Source organism: Capra hircus, chromosome 25, assembly GCF_001704415.2.
Source record: "Capra hircus breed San Clemente chromosome 25, ASM170441v1, whole genome shotgun sequence".
NCBI lineage: Eukaryota > Metazoa > Chordata > Mammalia > Artiodactyla > Bovidae > Capra > Capra hircus.
The window spans coordinates 36,885,965-36,899,588 of record NC_030832.1 but is presented as its reverse complement, the minus strand read 5'-3'; the positions used below and the strand labels follow the sequence as shown (position 1 = coordinate 36,899,588).

The following is a 13,624-nucleotide window of genomic DNA, read 5'->3' as shown; positions in this document are numbered from 1 at the left end:
AGGTGGATTCTTTACCTCTGAGCCACCAGAGAGTCCCTATCTATTTTACATATAGTAATAAAATCTTATTATTTAAGAAATATGCTTTGTAAGGCTATAGCTGCCAGAGGTAGTGATTCCTCTGATGTATCCGGGCAGCCAATTGAAAACCCTCTGGAAATGCTCACCATTTTAGATGCCATGAAGAACATTCATGATTCATTAGAAGAGGTCAAAACATCAACATTAAGAGGAGCCTGGGAGTAGTTGACCCCGACTCTCTTAGATGACTTTGAGGGGGTTCAAGACTTCAGCGGAGGAAGGCCTCCGCCCCCAGGGGCCAGGCTGCGGCTCAGCACCGGGCTGCGGCGGGGAAGCAGGCGTGTACCGGCTGCGCTGGGCCTGGAGCGCCAGATAGAAGAGGAGTCATGTCAGAAGAAAGAGTGAGCGAATCACAGTTTCCCTTGAAGACAGCAGCGCTGAGAGTGTTTGATCTTCCTCTGTCTTGGTACTCTTCTCTCTGCCAGGCCACACAGCCTGCAGGATCCTAGTTCCCTGACCAAGGATTGAGCCCAGGCCCTGACAGTGAAAGTGCTGAGTCCTAACTACTGGACTGCCAATAAATTCTCAATCCTTTTATTTTTAATACCTGCTTCCAATGCAGTTTGCACTCCACTGTAGTAAATAAGTAAAGGCTTCCCCAGTGACTCAGAGGTAAAGCCTCTGCCTGCAGTGCAGGAGCTACAGGAGAGACAGGTTCAATCCCTGAGTCAGGAAGATTTCCCTGGAGAAGGGCATGGCAACCCACTCCAGTATTCTTGCCTTGAGAATCCCATGGGCAGAGGAGCCTGATGGGCTACAGTCCATGGGGTCGCAAAGAGTTGGACACAACTGAAGCAACTTAGCACGCACACGTAGTAAATAAAAAGATACACATGGAATGCTCGCTTTGGCAGCACATATACTAAAATTGGGGCAATACAGAGAAGATTAGCTATGGCCCCTGCACAAGGATGAAACGCAAATTCGTGAAGTGTTCCATATTTTTAGTCAGAAAGAAAAACACCAATAGAGTATATTAACGCATATATATGGAATTTAGAAAGATGATAACGATGACCCTATATGCGAGACAGCAAAAGAGACACAGATGTAAAGAACAGTCTTTTGGACTCTGTGGGAGAAGGTGAGGGTGGGATGATTTGAAAGAACAGCACTGAAACATGTATATTATCATATGTGAACCAGATCGCCAGTCCAGGTTTGATGCATGAGACAGGGTGCTCAGGGCCGGTGCACTGGGATGACTCTGAGGGATGGGATGGGGAGGGGGGTGGGAGAGGGGTTCAGGATGGGGAACACATGTACACCCATGACTGATTCATGCCAATATACGGCAAAAACCACTACAATATTGTAAAGTAATTGGCTTCCGATTAAAATACATAAATTTTTAAAAAAGACTTCAGTGGAGGAAGCAACTGCAGATGTGGTGGAAACAGGAAGAGAACTAGAATTAGGAGTGGAGCCTGAAGATGATACAATTTTCATGGATGAGCAGAGAAAGTGGTTTCTTGAGATGGAAACTACTCCTCGTGCAGATGCTTTGGAGACTGTTGAAATGACAACAAATGATTTAGAATATTACATAAACCCAATTGATAAAGCAGCGGCAGGGTTTGAGCAGATTGACTCCACTTTGGAAGAAGTTCTCTAAGTAAAATGCTATTAGAGTTGCATGCTGTAGGGAAATCATGTGTAGAAGGAAGAGTCAATCAATGTGGCAAAATTCATCACTGTCTTGTTTTAAGAATTTGCAATAGCCACCCCAGTCTTCCGCAATCACCCTGATCAGTCAGCAGCCATCAACAATGAGGCAAGATCCTCCATCAGCAAAAAGGTGGTGACTCGCTGAGATGATGGTTAGCATTTTTAGCAGTGAAGTATTTTTAAAGTATATACATTGATTTTTAGAAAGATGCTATTGCACACTAATAGACTACAGTATAGTGTAAACGTAACTTATATATGCGGCTCAGCTGGTAAAGAATCCGCCTGTAATGTGGGAGACCTGGGTTTGATCCCTGGGTTGGGAAGATGCCCTGGAGAAAGGAAAGGTTACCCACTCCAGTATTCTGCCCTGGAGAATTCCATGGACTATAGTCCATGGGGTCGCAAAGAGTTGGACACGACTGAGGAACTTTCACTTTCACTTTTAACTTATACATGCACTGGGAAACCAAAAACTTCGTCTGACTCACTTTACTGTAATATCCGCTTTGTTTTGGTGGTCCAAAACCAAACCCACAGTATCTGCGAGGTACGCCTGTACCTGTGAGTGAAACTGCTGAGTCATATGGTAATTCTATATTTACCTTTTTGAGGAACTGTCAAACTGTTTTCCACAGTGGCTGCTGCATTTTACATACCTGTCAGCAATGTACTAAGGTTCCAAATTCTCCATATCCTCACTGGCATTTAGTTTTCCTTTTTTGGAAAAATTATAACCATCCTAGTAGGTGCGAAGTGATTTTGATTTGCATTTCCTAATGGCTAAGGATACTCAGTATCTTTTCATTTGCTTAGTGTCTGTTTGTATATCTTCTTTGGAGAAATGTCTCACTAAGTCCTTTGCCCATCTTTTTAATGGCTGTTGCTGTTGTTCAGTCACTGAGTCCTGTCCAACCCTTTGTTACCCCATGGACTGCAGCACACCAGGCTTCCCTCTCCTTCACTATCTCCCAGAGACTGTTCAAATTCATGTCCATTGAGTCAGTGATGCTATCTAGCCATCTCATCTTCTGCTGCCCTTTTTTCCTTTTGCCTTCAATCATTCCCAGTATCAGGGTCTTTTCCAATGAGTCGGCTCTTCACATCAGATGGTGAAAGTATTGGAGCTTCAGCTTCAGTATCAGTTCTTCCAATGAATATTCAGGGATGACTTCCTTTAGGATTGACTGGTTTGATCTCCTTGCAGTCCAAGGGACTCTCAAGAGTCTTATCCACCACCACAATTCAAACGTATCAGTGTTTTGGCACTTAGCCTTCTTTATGGTCCAACTCTCACATCTGTACGTAACCACCAGAAAAACCATAGCTTTGATTATACGGACCTTTGTTGCAAAGTGATGTCTCTGCTTTTCAATATGCTGTCTAGGTTTGTCATAGCTGTCCTTCCAAGGAAATTTTAATTTCAGTTTCATGGCTGCAGCCACTGACTGCAGTAATTTTGCAGCCCAAGAAAATAAAATCTATTTGCCATGAAGTAATGGGACTGGATGCCATGATCTTCGTTGTTTGAATGTTGAGTTTTATGCCAGCTTTTTCACTCTCCTCTTTCACCTTTATCAAGAGGCTCTTTAGCTCCTCTTCACTTTCTGCCATTAGAGTGGTATCATCTGCATATCTGAAGTTGATATTTCTCCCAGCAATCCTGATTCCAGCTTGTGATTCAATCAGCCAAGCATTTCACATCATGCGCTCTGCATATAAGTTAAATAAGCAAGGTGACAATATACAGCCTTGTCGTATTCCTTTCCCAGTTTTGAACCTGTGTTGTTCCACATCCAGTTCTGTTGCTTCTTGACCCACATAAAGGTTTTTCAGGAGACAAGTAAGGTGTCTGGTATTCCTATCTCTAAGAATTTTCCACAGTTTGTTGTGATCCACACAGTCAAAGACTTTAGCATAGTCAGTGAAGCTGATGTTTTTCTTGAATTCCCTTGCTTTCTCTATGATCCAGTGAATGTTGGCAATCTCTGGTTCCTCTGTCTTTTCTAAATCCAGCTTGTACATCTGAAAGTTCTCAGTTCACATACCGCTGAAGCCTAGATTGAAGGATTTTGAGCATTACCTTGCTAGTATGTGAAATGAGCACAATAGTATGGTAGTTTGAACATTCTTTGGCACTGCTCTTCTTTGGGATTGGAATGAAAACTGACATTTTCCAGTCCTGTGGCCACTGCTGAGTTTTCCAAATTTGCTGACATATTTGAGTGCAGCACTTTAACAGCATCATCTTTTAGGATTTGAAATAGCTCAGCTGAAATTCCATCACCTCTAGCAGCTGTTTACAGTGCATGCATGCGTGCTAAGTCACTTCAGTCGTGTCTGACTCTTTGCGACCCTATGGACCTCTATCCTAGGGATTCTCCAGGCAAGAATACTGGAGTGGGTTGCTGTGCCCTCCTCCAGGGGATCTTCCCAACCTGAGGATCGAACCCAACCAGGATGTAAGCGTCTCTTACATCTCCTGCGTTAGTATGCAGATTCTTTACCACTAGTGCCACCCAGAGTAATGCTTCCTAATTCCCCTTGACTTCACACTCCAGGATATCTGGCTGTAGGTGAGGGACCACAACATGGTGGTTATCTGGGTCATCAAGATCTTTTTTGTATAGTTGTCCTGTGCATTCTTGCCACCTCTTCTTAATCTCTTCTGCTTCTGTTAGGTCCTTAGCATTTCTGATCTTTAGCATTCTCATTCTTGCATGAAATGTTTCCTTAGTATCTCCAATTTTCTTCAAGAGATCTCTAATCTTTCCCATTCTATTGTTTTCCTTTATTTCTTTGCGTTGTTCACTTAAAGAAGGCCTTCTTATGTCTCCTTGCTATCCTCTGGAACTCTGCATTCAGTTGGGTGTATCCTTCCTTTTCTCCCTTGTTTTCCATTTCTCTTCTTTTCTCAGCTATTTTTAAAGCCTTCTCAGACAACCACTTTGTCTTCCTACATTTCTTTTTTTGGTGGGATGGTTTTAGTCACTGCCTCCTGTACGATGTTATGAACCTTTGTCAATAGTAAAGCACTGTGTCCACCAGATCTAATCCCGTGAATCTATTTATCACCTTCACTGTATAATCATAAGTAAATTTGATTTAGGCCATACCTGAATGGCCTAGCTGTTTTTCCTACTTTCTTTCATTTAAGCCTGAATTTTGCAATAAGGAGCTCATGATCTGAACCACGGTCAGGTCTTGTTTTTGCTGGCTGTATAGAATTTCTCCATCTTCAGCTGCAAAGAATATAATCAATCTGATTTCAGGATCGCCCATCTGGCGATACCCATGTGTAGAGTCAGATCTTTTTGCCTTTTCGTACCGCTCATGGGGTTCTCGCGCCAAGAATACCAGAGTGGCTTGCCATTCTCTCCTCCAGTGGACATGTTTTGTCAGAACGCTCCACGGTGACCCGCCCATCTTGGGTGGCCCTGCAGGGCATGGCTTATAGTTTCATTCAGTTATACAAGCCCCTGCACCACGACAAGGCTGTGATCCATGAAGGGGTTTTAATTGGGTGGTTTTTCTTTTTGGTGTTGAGCCTAATGCCTTTGCAAACTGACCTTCAATTAAATCTAAAATCTGATTTTTAGTCTTTATGTTAACCCCACTTCCAGAGGTACCTGCCGCCACCAGTTCCTGAACTTGTGCCATAGCTTGCTGGGCTTCTGTTTGTGGGGTTTTTTCCCCATCTTTTTTCCCACTATATTTCATTTTCAGTAGTTGGTATTGGTATGGCTTCAAGTTCATAGCCTTTTCTTCTGTAGCGTCTAGTCCACTGTTTATCCCATTCACTATACTTGTCACCTCAGATATTTTATTTATCATTTCTGGAACTTAGATTTGGGCCTTTTTATATCCTCTTTATCTTCTCTTATGCTTGTGCTTAAGCTTCTTCAACAGCTTAAGCTTCTTCAACTAGATATATATATATTTTTAATAGCTATTTCGATGTCCTTGTTTGCTAATTCTACCATCTGGGTCATTTCTGAGTCTGTTTCTATTGCTTGGTTTTCTTGCCTCACTATGAGTTGTTTTCCTGCTTCTTTGAATCTCTGTTTGCTTTTGGCTGTACCACGTGGCTTACAGGATCCTAGTTCCCCAACCAAGGGTCGAAACTGTGCCCTTGGCGGTGAAAACGTGGAGTCTTAACCTCTAGACCACCAGGGAATTCCTATCTGATTCTTGTCTCATTAGATGCCAGACATTGTGAATTTTACATCTGGCTGCTGAATTTCTTTGTATTCCTTTAAATATATTCGGCTTCTCTGTTGGGATGCAGCTAAGCTATTTGGAAATAGTTTTGTAATTTTTTTTCAAGGTTTGCTTTTAAGTTTTGTCAGTGGGGACCAAAGCAGCCTTTAGTCTATAGTATCATTTAGCAAATAGTCTTCGGAGTATTCTCCAGTGCCTTGTGTATGATGAGGTTTTCCATTCTGGCTATTAGGAATGTGAACTATTCCTAGACTTGGGAGATCGTCGGAGAATGTTTCACCTGCTCCTTTCTGATGGTTCATTATACAGTCTTGAGGAGATTCTTCATTCACATGTGATGATAAGTACTTAGCCAAAGACTCAAGAGAAACCCTCTGAAGATTTCAAGAGCTCTTTCTCTGTCTCCGTGGTACAGCATCCCTTCCAATATTTTGCCCTGTAAACTCAAGCTCTCTTCATCTAAACTCTGTCTCCTCAACTCAGGGAACCCAGTGGCCTGTGCGTCAGGTCTCCCTCATTGAACTACAGCCTGGGAACTCCATCCAGACAGCAAATTGGGGCAGCAATAGGGCTGAACACATTCTTTTCCCTTTCGTCAGGTATTATCGTTCTGTGCTACCTATTGTTCAATATCTGAAAACAATTGTTTTATATACTTTGCCTTTTTTCCAAAAAATCTGGCTATGCTGTGCAGCTTTCAGGATCTTAGTTCCCTGACCAGGGATTGAACCTGGGCCCTCAGCAGTGAAAGTGTGGAGCCCTAACCACTTGGCCACCAGGGAATTCCCCTTTGCCCATTTTTAAAGTCATTTAAAGTGGGAGGGTGAAAGCAGACCCTGTTATTCCATCATGGGCAGAGCTGATGTCTGCCTTGCTTGTCTCATCACACCAAACAACTTTATTTCTTGTTTTTAAAAATAGTTTATTTACCTTTGGCAGCACTGGGTCTTCACTGCTGTGTGCAGGCTTCCTCCAGTTGCGGGAGTGCCGGCTCCTCTTCATTGTGGTTTGCAGGCTTCTCAGTGTGGTGGGTCCTCTTGCTGCTGTGCGTGGGCTCTAGAGAGCAGGGGCTTCAGTAGTTGGGATGCACGGGTTTAGTTGCTTGTGGCATGTGGAATCGGCTCAGACTGGGGATTGAAACCACGTTGCCTGCATTGCAAGGCGGATTCTTAACCACTGGACCACCAGGGAAGTCCACACCAGACAACTTTAAAGGCCACAGGTCGTGATATGATTTGATTATCTTAGGATCATGGGTCTTTCCACCCACCAATCAGTTGTGGCCAGCGACTCTGAGCACAAAATTCTACTGCTAGAGTGGGCTGCCTACTCAGTGGGGGCCATGGGAAGACAGGCTGATTTCCTTAGAAGAATCTGTGAGCCCGGATGGGCTCGAGGCCAGCTTGCATAAAGCAAATCTGCTTAGGAGTCCTTCTTTAACTCGTTTACTGGTTGGCCTGAAAACAACTCTGTTCGAGTGAGGAGAAGACAAGAAAGGAGTTTTGAAACTAGTGCAGACTGCAGAGCAAACTGCCCTCATGGCCTCGCCAGCCGTGGTGCTGGAGGCGTCTAGTCCACTGAATTTCGGCATGGCCGACAGAGCGTCACAGTGGGGACCCCAGGGGGGTTGAAGCAAAACCACATTTCAGCAGACAACTACTTATTTATTTATTTTTGGCAGCTCTGGGTCTTCATTGCTTCATGCAGGCTTCCTCTAGTTTTGGGAGCAGGGGCTACTCTTGCTATAACTATTCTCCTTTCAGGAAACATGTTCTGTCTTGCTCCTGAAGTCCCATGGAAATAACTGGAATAGAAAGTTACCATGAAACTCAAGCTGAGCATTGTTTAATCCATCTTGCTTCAAAATGGGGCAGCCCAGAGCTTCCCATTACTAAGTAGACTCCAGATTCTGAAGGCCTGTGTAAGTTACCCAAGCTTTGTTTACGTCTTTATACCCTCCTCCCCTCCCCTGTCATATGCTTTCATTTGCCCCATTTGGGAAGGAGTACCCTATGATCGGCTAAACAAGGGTAAAAAGATTCTAGCCACATTTACAGATGGTTCCCTGTGGCATGCTGGTACTATCCAGAAGTGAATTGGTTCACCATTATTATATTAAAAACCATAGAAACTTCCATTTTGAAGACAGTAGCATAAAAAGAGTATTTCCTCACTATCTTTTTGCAGTCATCCAAAAGCAATGGGGATGGGGAGGGAGGTGGGAGGGGGGTTCAGGATGGGGAACACATGTACACCTGTGGTGGATTCATGTCAATGTATGGCAAAACTACTACAATATTGTAAAGTAATTAGCCTCCAATTAAAATAAATAAATTTATATTAAAAATACATAAAATTCTAAAACAAAAGCAATGGGGAAAATAAACAAAAATACAAATTCCAGTTTCAGCAAAACAATGAACTAGCTCAAGCTTCAAATCACAATTCAAATGGAATTGGCTGCCAAAAGTAGTGAGGTTCTAGTGGAGGTGTGCATGGAAGAAAGGGCAGCCAGGTCATGGCTTTTGCAGATCTTAAAAAGAGCAAAGACATTACGTTTCTCAAGGGTGAGGGGAATACATAACACCCAAAAGCCCTGCAGGATCTGTCTCAGGTGTTTGAGATGGGGGAACTGAGTAGACAGAGGCTCAGAGAGGTGCTACCTGGACCCAGTTTAACTCAGAGAAACAGAAGAGTTGGAGTGGATGACAATCAGACTGGCAAGTCCTGGCAGGGGGCTGTCTTTCTCTCTCTGAGACAGAAAAGTAAAGGAGGGACTTTACAGGACTTCCCCGGCAGCCCAGTGGTTAAGATTCCATGCTTCTACTGCAGGGGGCCTGGGCTCCATCCCTGGTCAGGGAACTAAGATCCCACATGCCAAGTGGGTGGTGCAGCCAAAAAACAGAGAGAGACTTCACATTATGAAAAACTCTACAAGTACGTAAACAAGGAGTTGGATGAACTCAACAGCATAATTAATAAGGTAGGTCTGATATTATCAGACACACCTGAGTTTCAGGTACCCAGAGAAAATTCACAAAATACTAGGCTACAAAGAAAGCCTCATTAGGTTAAAAAGAAATAGAACTGATACACATACATCATTCTCTGATCATTGTGTAATATCACTAAACATTAATATTAAAACTAAGAAGAAAAAAATGTCCCTGTCACCTGAATACTTTTGTATTGTTCTCTTTAAAAAAAAAACTTTTTTTTTTTGCAGGCCAAAGGCAAAGGGAACATGAACTGGATAGTGAAGAAGGGAGGTGATTTGTACCAGCTACAGATTTGTAGTAGAAAATGTCTGAGCTGCTACATATATGTCTTTAAAAGAAACTCTTCAGTCAATAAGAAGTACAAATCAAAACCAGAGTATTTAGAAAATAATAACAAAAACTACAACATTTCAGAATCTATGAGATACAGCTAAAAAAAAAGTGCTTTAAAAAAAAATATTTGGCCTCAGCTGTGGGATCTTAGTTCCTGGACCAAGGATAGAACTCTGGCCTCCAAAGTGAAAGCACCAACGCCTAACCATTGGACCATCAGAGAATTACCTAAAACAGTGCTTTTGTGAAAATATTTTGGTCTTAGTTAACAAAAAATTAAAATAAAGTAAGTGTCCAGGCTTCCCCTTACTTAGCTGGTAAAGAATCCACCTGCAATGCAGGAGACCCCAGTTCAATTCCTGGGTCAGGAAGATCCCCTGGAGATGGGATAGGCTACCCACTCCAGTATTCATGGGCTTCCCTGGTGGCTCAGACAGTAAAGAATCCCCTGCAATGCAGGAGACCTAGGTTCAATCCCTGGGTTCAGAAGATCCCCTGATGGAGGGCATGGCAACCCACTCCAGTATTCTTGCCTGAAAAATCACCACGGACAGAAGAGCCTGGCGGGCTATAGTCTGTGGGCTTGCAAAGAGTCGAACACAACTGAGCACAAAGCAGTAAGCATCCAAGTCAAGAAATTAAGATCTTTAAGACATTAACTGGTATATGGGTCACCGTGGAACCATCCCCTCTTCATCGCCTGCTGAAATGTGCGCCCCTTCCTCACTCTGCAGCCAGCAGTAAGCAAGCCCCACCTCACATTTTACCTGTGGGCCGCCTGCCAGCTCCCAGCCCTTCCTAAGGGACATCAAAGGACAAACAGGTAATATTTTGTGAAGATCCCTTTTAAAGCTTTCCATGCCTTGCCTTACCCTAAGTTAATCACAACTCCAATTGGCAAAGGAGAAGCACCACCAGAACCCAGGCCGCTGGTCACAGCCAAGGCAACTACAGCTTTGTTAAAGAGTTTCTTCTGACATTTTTCTTCTTACAGGAGAAAAGATATCCACTATTATGTAACTAGTTCTAGAAGTTCAAACAACTAAATTACACAAGAGAAAGTAATTAGAGATATTTTAAAATCAAAAGAAGTGAAAACCATCATTTTTGGAATATAATGTGATCCTTATTTGGAGAAACGAAGAAAATAACTGAGAAAAAAAAGTATTATAAACAGTAAGTGAAATCATTAGGAGGCTGGATACAGTCCTGAGGCCTGAAGAGAGCCCCAGGCTTCTTGGGAAACTTTCAGGAATCTAGTTGGCAGGTCAATTTTCATCAGGCCTTCTGTCACTGAAGGTGTGGTCATTTAAATATTCTGAAGAAACACTTATTCTGTATTTAAGTTTTCTTTCCCTGCAGGTCATGCCTCTATTTCACCAACCCTAGAGTTACTGACTTTGTGTAAACACAGGGTGGTCCAGACAAAACTGTCTCCAACCAAGCAACTCATTCCTCAGTGAGAGAAATGACAGCTGGCCAGCCAGGGCCATGATCACATTTCCCATCCATTTCCCATCCACGAGAAGCAGCTGGTCGTATCGAACAATGAAACTGTGTTCTGAAAACAGATCTAGCAGTACCCAGGAGACTGCACCTGTGAGGCTGGGACACTTTCTTGTAGAAAATGATATGTGATCTCACACAGTGACTGAAATCCAGTGTCAATTATCGCTCAGCCAATATCAGAGCTTCAGAAACCACAGGTTGGGGTGGGAGGTGGAGGGTGGCAGCTCTCACTATTACTTTGCTATCTGAAAACATTCACTTTCCATCCCCCAAATCATTCATGTTCTGTGAACGTCATTGTCCAAGGGTGTGAGGTATTTTCGCCAGGGAACCCAATGAGGGTTCCACCTGGCCATTTGGGACTCCTCCCCCGACTGGGGCAATGGCAAAAGCCGGTGTTCCTGTGCTAGCTGTGCTCTGATTATAAAGGGGAAATAGGGGTTGTTACTCCCCGATAGGGTTTGGGAGGGGCAGAGGTGGTTGCCTCCTTGCACCACCACACACCGTGGCACAAATTAACAGTAAAAGATCACAATCCATATTAACGTTCTAATTTTCCTCCCCCATGTACCCCCGTGTACATCGGGGTTTGTGGTAGCTAAGTCTACCAATTTGTTCAAAGTTTCAGGACAGTAAGAAACAACCCTTGGCTAATAAGAAATCCAGGAGGAACAGGTGGCATTTGGAAACTGTGAACTCAAGAAGGAATGTTTAAAGTGGTCTGAGATGTTATAACTGCATATCTGGATGTGACTTGGTGTTGCGTTTTATTTTTTAGGGCTGTTAATGCGCATTTGCAAAGAGCCAGACACGACAGTGACTAAGCACACATCCGGTATGCATTTGCAGCTGTGAGAACTGGAGAGGTGAAATCAAGTATCCACGGGGTCCCCAGAGCTTAGTTCTGTGCCCTCTTCTTTATCTACATGCTGTGCCTAAGTGACCTCCTCCAGTCTCATGGCTTGAAATAGCTCCTGTATGCTGAGGACTCCTAAACCTACATTTCCAGTTCCGGCCTCACTTGCAAATCTAAACTCCTGTCTACCTGTATCCACCTGTCTACTTGATTAACTACTTGGAGGTCTCACAAGTATCTCAAATAAACACATCCAAAGCAAAACTACTGATTTCTGGCTATCAACATCTCCTAACCTTTACTTGCTACAGTCTCCTTTTTTTTCCACCAATAAATGGCACCATAAGCCACCCAGTTGCTCAAAACAAAAATCTAGAGCTGCCCTGTCCAATATGGTAGCCACTAACCACACGTGACTATTTCAATTTAAGTCAACTTAAATAAAAACTTCAGGTGACTTCTCTGGTAGTCCAGTGGCTAAGATTCTGCATTCCCAATGCATGGGGCCCACGTTTGATTCCTGGTCAGGGAACTAGATCCCACATGACACAGTTGAGAGTTTGCATGCCGAAGAAAAGAAAAAAAAGATCCTGTATGCTGCAGCTAAGACCCAGCGCAGCCAAATAAAGAAATAAATATTAAAAACATAAAAATTTCAGATTTTCAGCTTTCCTAGTCACATTTCAAATGGTGAATGGCCACATGTAGCCAGCAGCTACCATATTGGACAGTCAGATACAGAGCACTTTCATCATCACAGAGAGTAATACAGGACAGTGCCTCTCTAGAGATGCTGCCATTGATGCCTCTTTCCTTTCCTCCCGCATATAATCCACTAACAAATTCTACGGATTTGACCTCCCAAAGCATTCCCTCTATCAGTTCATTACTCTCCAACCCACTCCTACAACCTGGTCTGTGGCCCCCTTCACTTGGACTGCTGAACTCACCTCTTAATTGCCCTGGTTCCAATCATTCCCACTGTAACCATTTCCCCTAGAGCAGACAGAATGATTGTTTTTTTTAAAGCGAACAGCAGATCATGTCTTGCCCCTCCTACAATCCTTCCAATGGCTTCCGTGGCAGAAACCATGGTTTTATCCTAATGTCCTTTCTCCCCTACCACTTCAGTAATAGAATCTGTGAAGTTTACAAGCGGATACAGAAGCCCAAAATAAAGAATATATTTTCCAGAGCCCCTCTGTGCACTTAGATGTGGACACAGGACTGAGTTCTGACCAGGGAGAGACAAATAGGTTGTGTGTATGTCCTTTAAAAAGCAGCCTCTTCTTGCTGCTGTAACAGGAATGATGGCTGAAGCTGGAATAAACCAAGAGGTGAACTTGGGAGGGGAGGCAATGGCACTGTGAAGAAACAAGATACAAGGTGTATGGGTCTCTGACACAGTGGAGCAACCCACCAGCTCTGGAACGCCTATCTACACTTTTACATGAGAGAGAAACAAACTTCATCTTGTTTAAGCTCTGATTATTTGAGGTATTGGAGAAGGAAATGGCAACCCCCTCCAGCATTCTTGCCTGGAGAATTCCATGGACGCAAGAGCCTGGTGGGCTATGGTCTGTAGGGTCGCAGAGAGTTGGACACAACTAACACACACACACACAATTTGAGGTATTCTGTCATAGTGGGACCTAATTCTAACTAATACAGCTTCCCATCATACTTAGAATAAAATCCCAAATTCCTTACTGAAAGAAGTATGAAACATTTAACACCATCATGTCCCACTCCAGCATTATCTGCCCCCTATTCCTCACCACACTCCAGGCACCCTGCATTTTCCTTTCTTTATAAAACTAGTATAGAGAGGTCACATAAACCCTTTTCCTCCTTACTTGACTTTTAAAAGTGTCTTTGTTTTTGGCTGCTCTGGCTCTTCCTCGCCACATGCAGGCTTTCTCTGGCTGTGGCAGGCGCGACTGCTCTCTAGCTGCAG

General features: G+C 43.5%; 1 non-coding gene across 1 annotated transcript; it reads right to left on the bottom strand.

Annotated features, from left to right (window-relative positions):
• On the bottom strand, window positions 6,680-6,752 carry TRNAE-UUC. Its single transcript has one exon. It is a non-coding gene; the product is annotated as a tRNA-Glu (tRNA).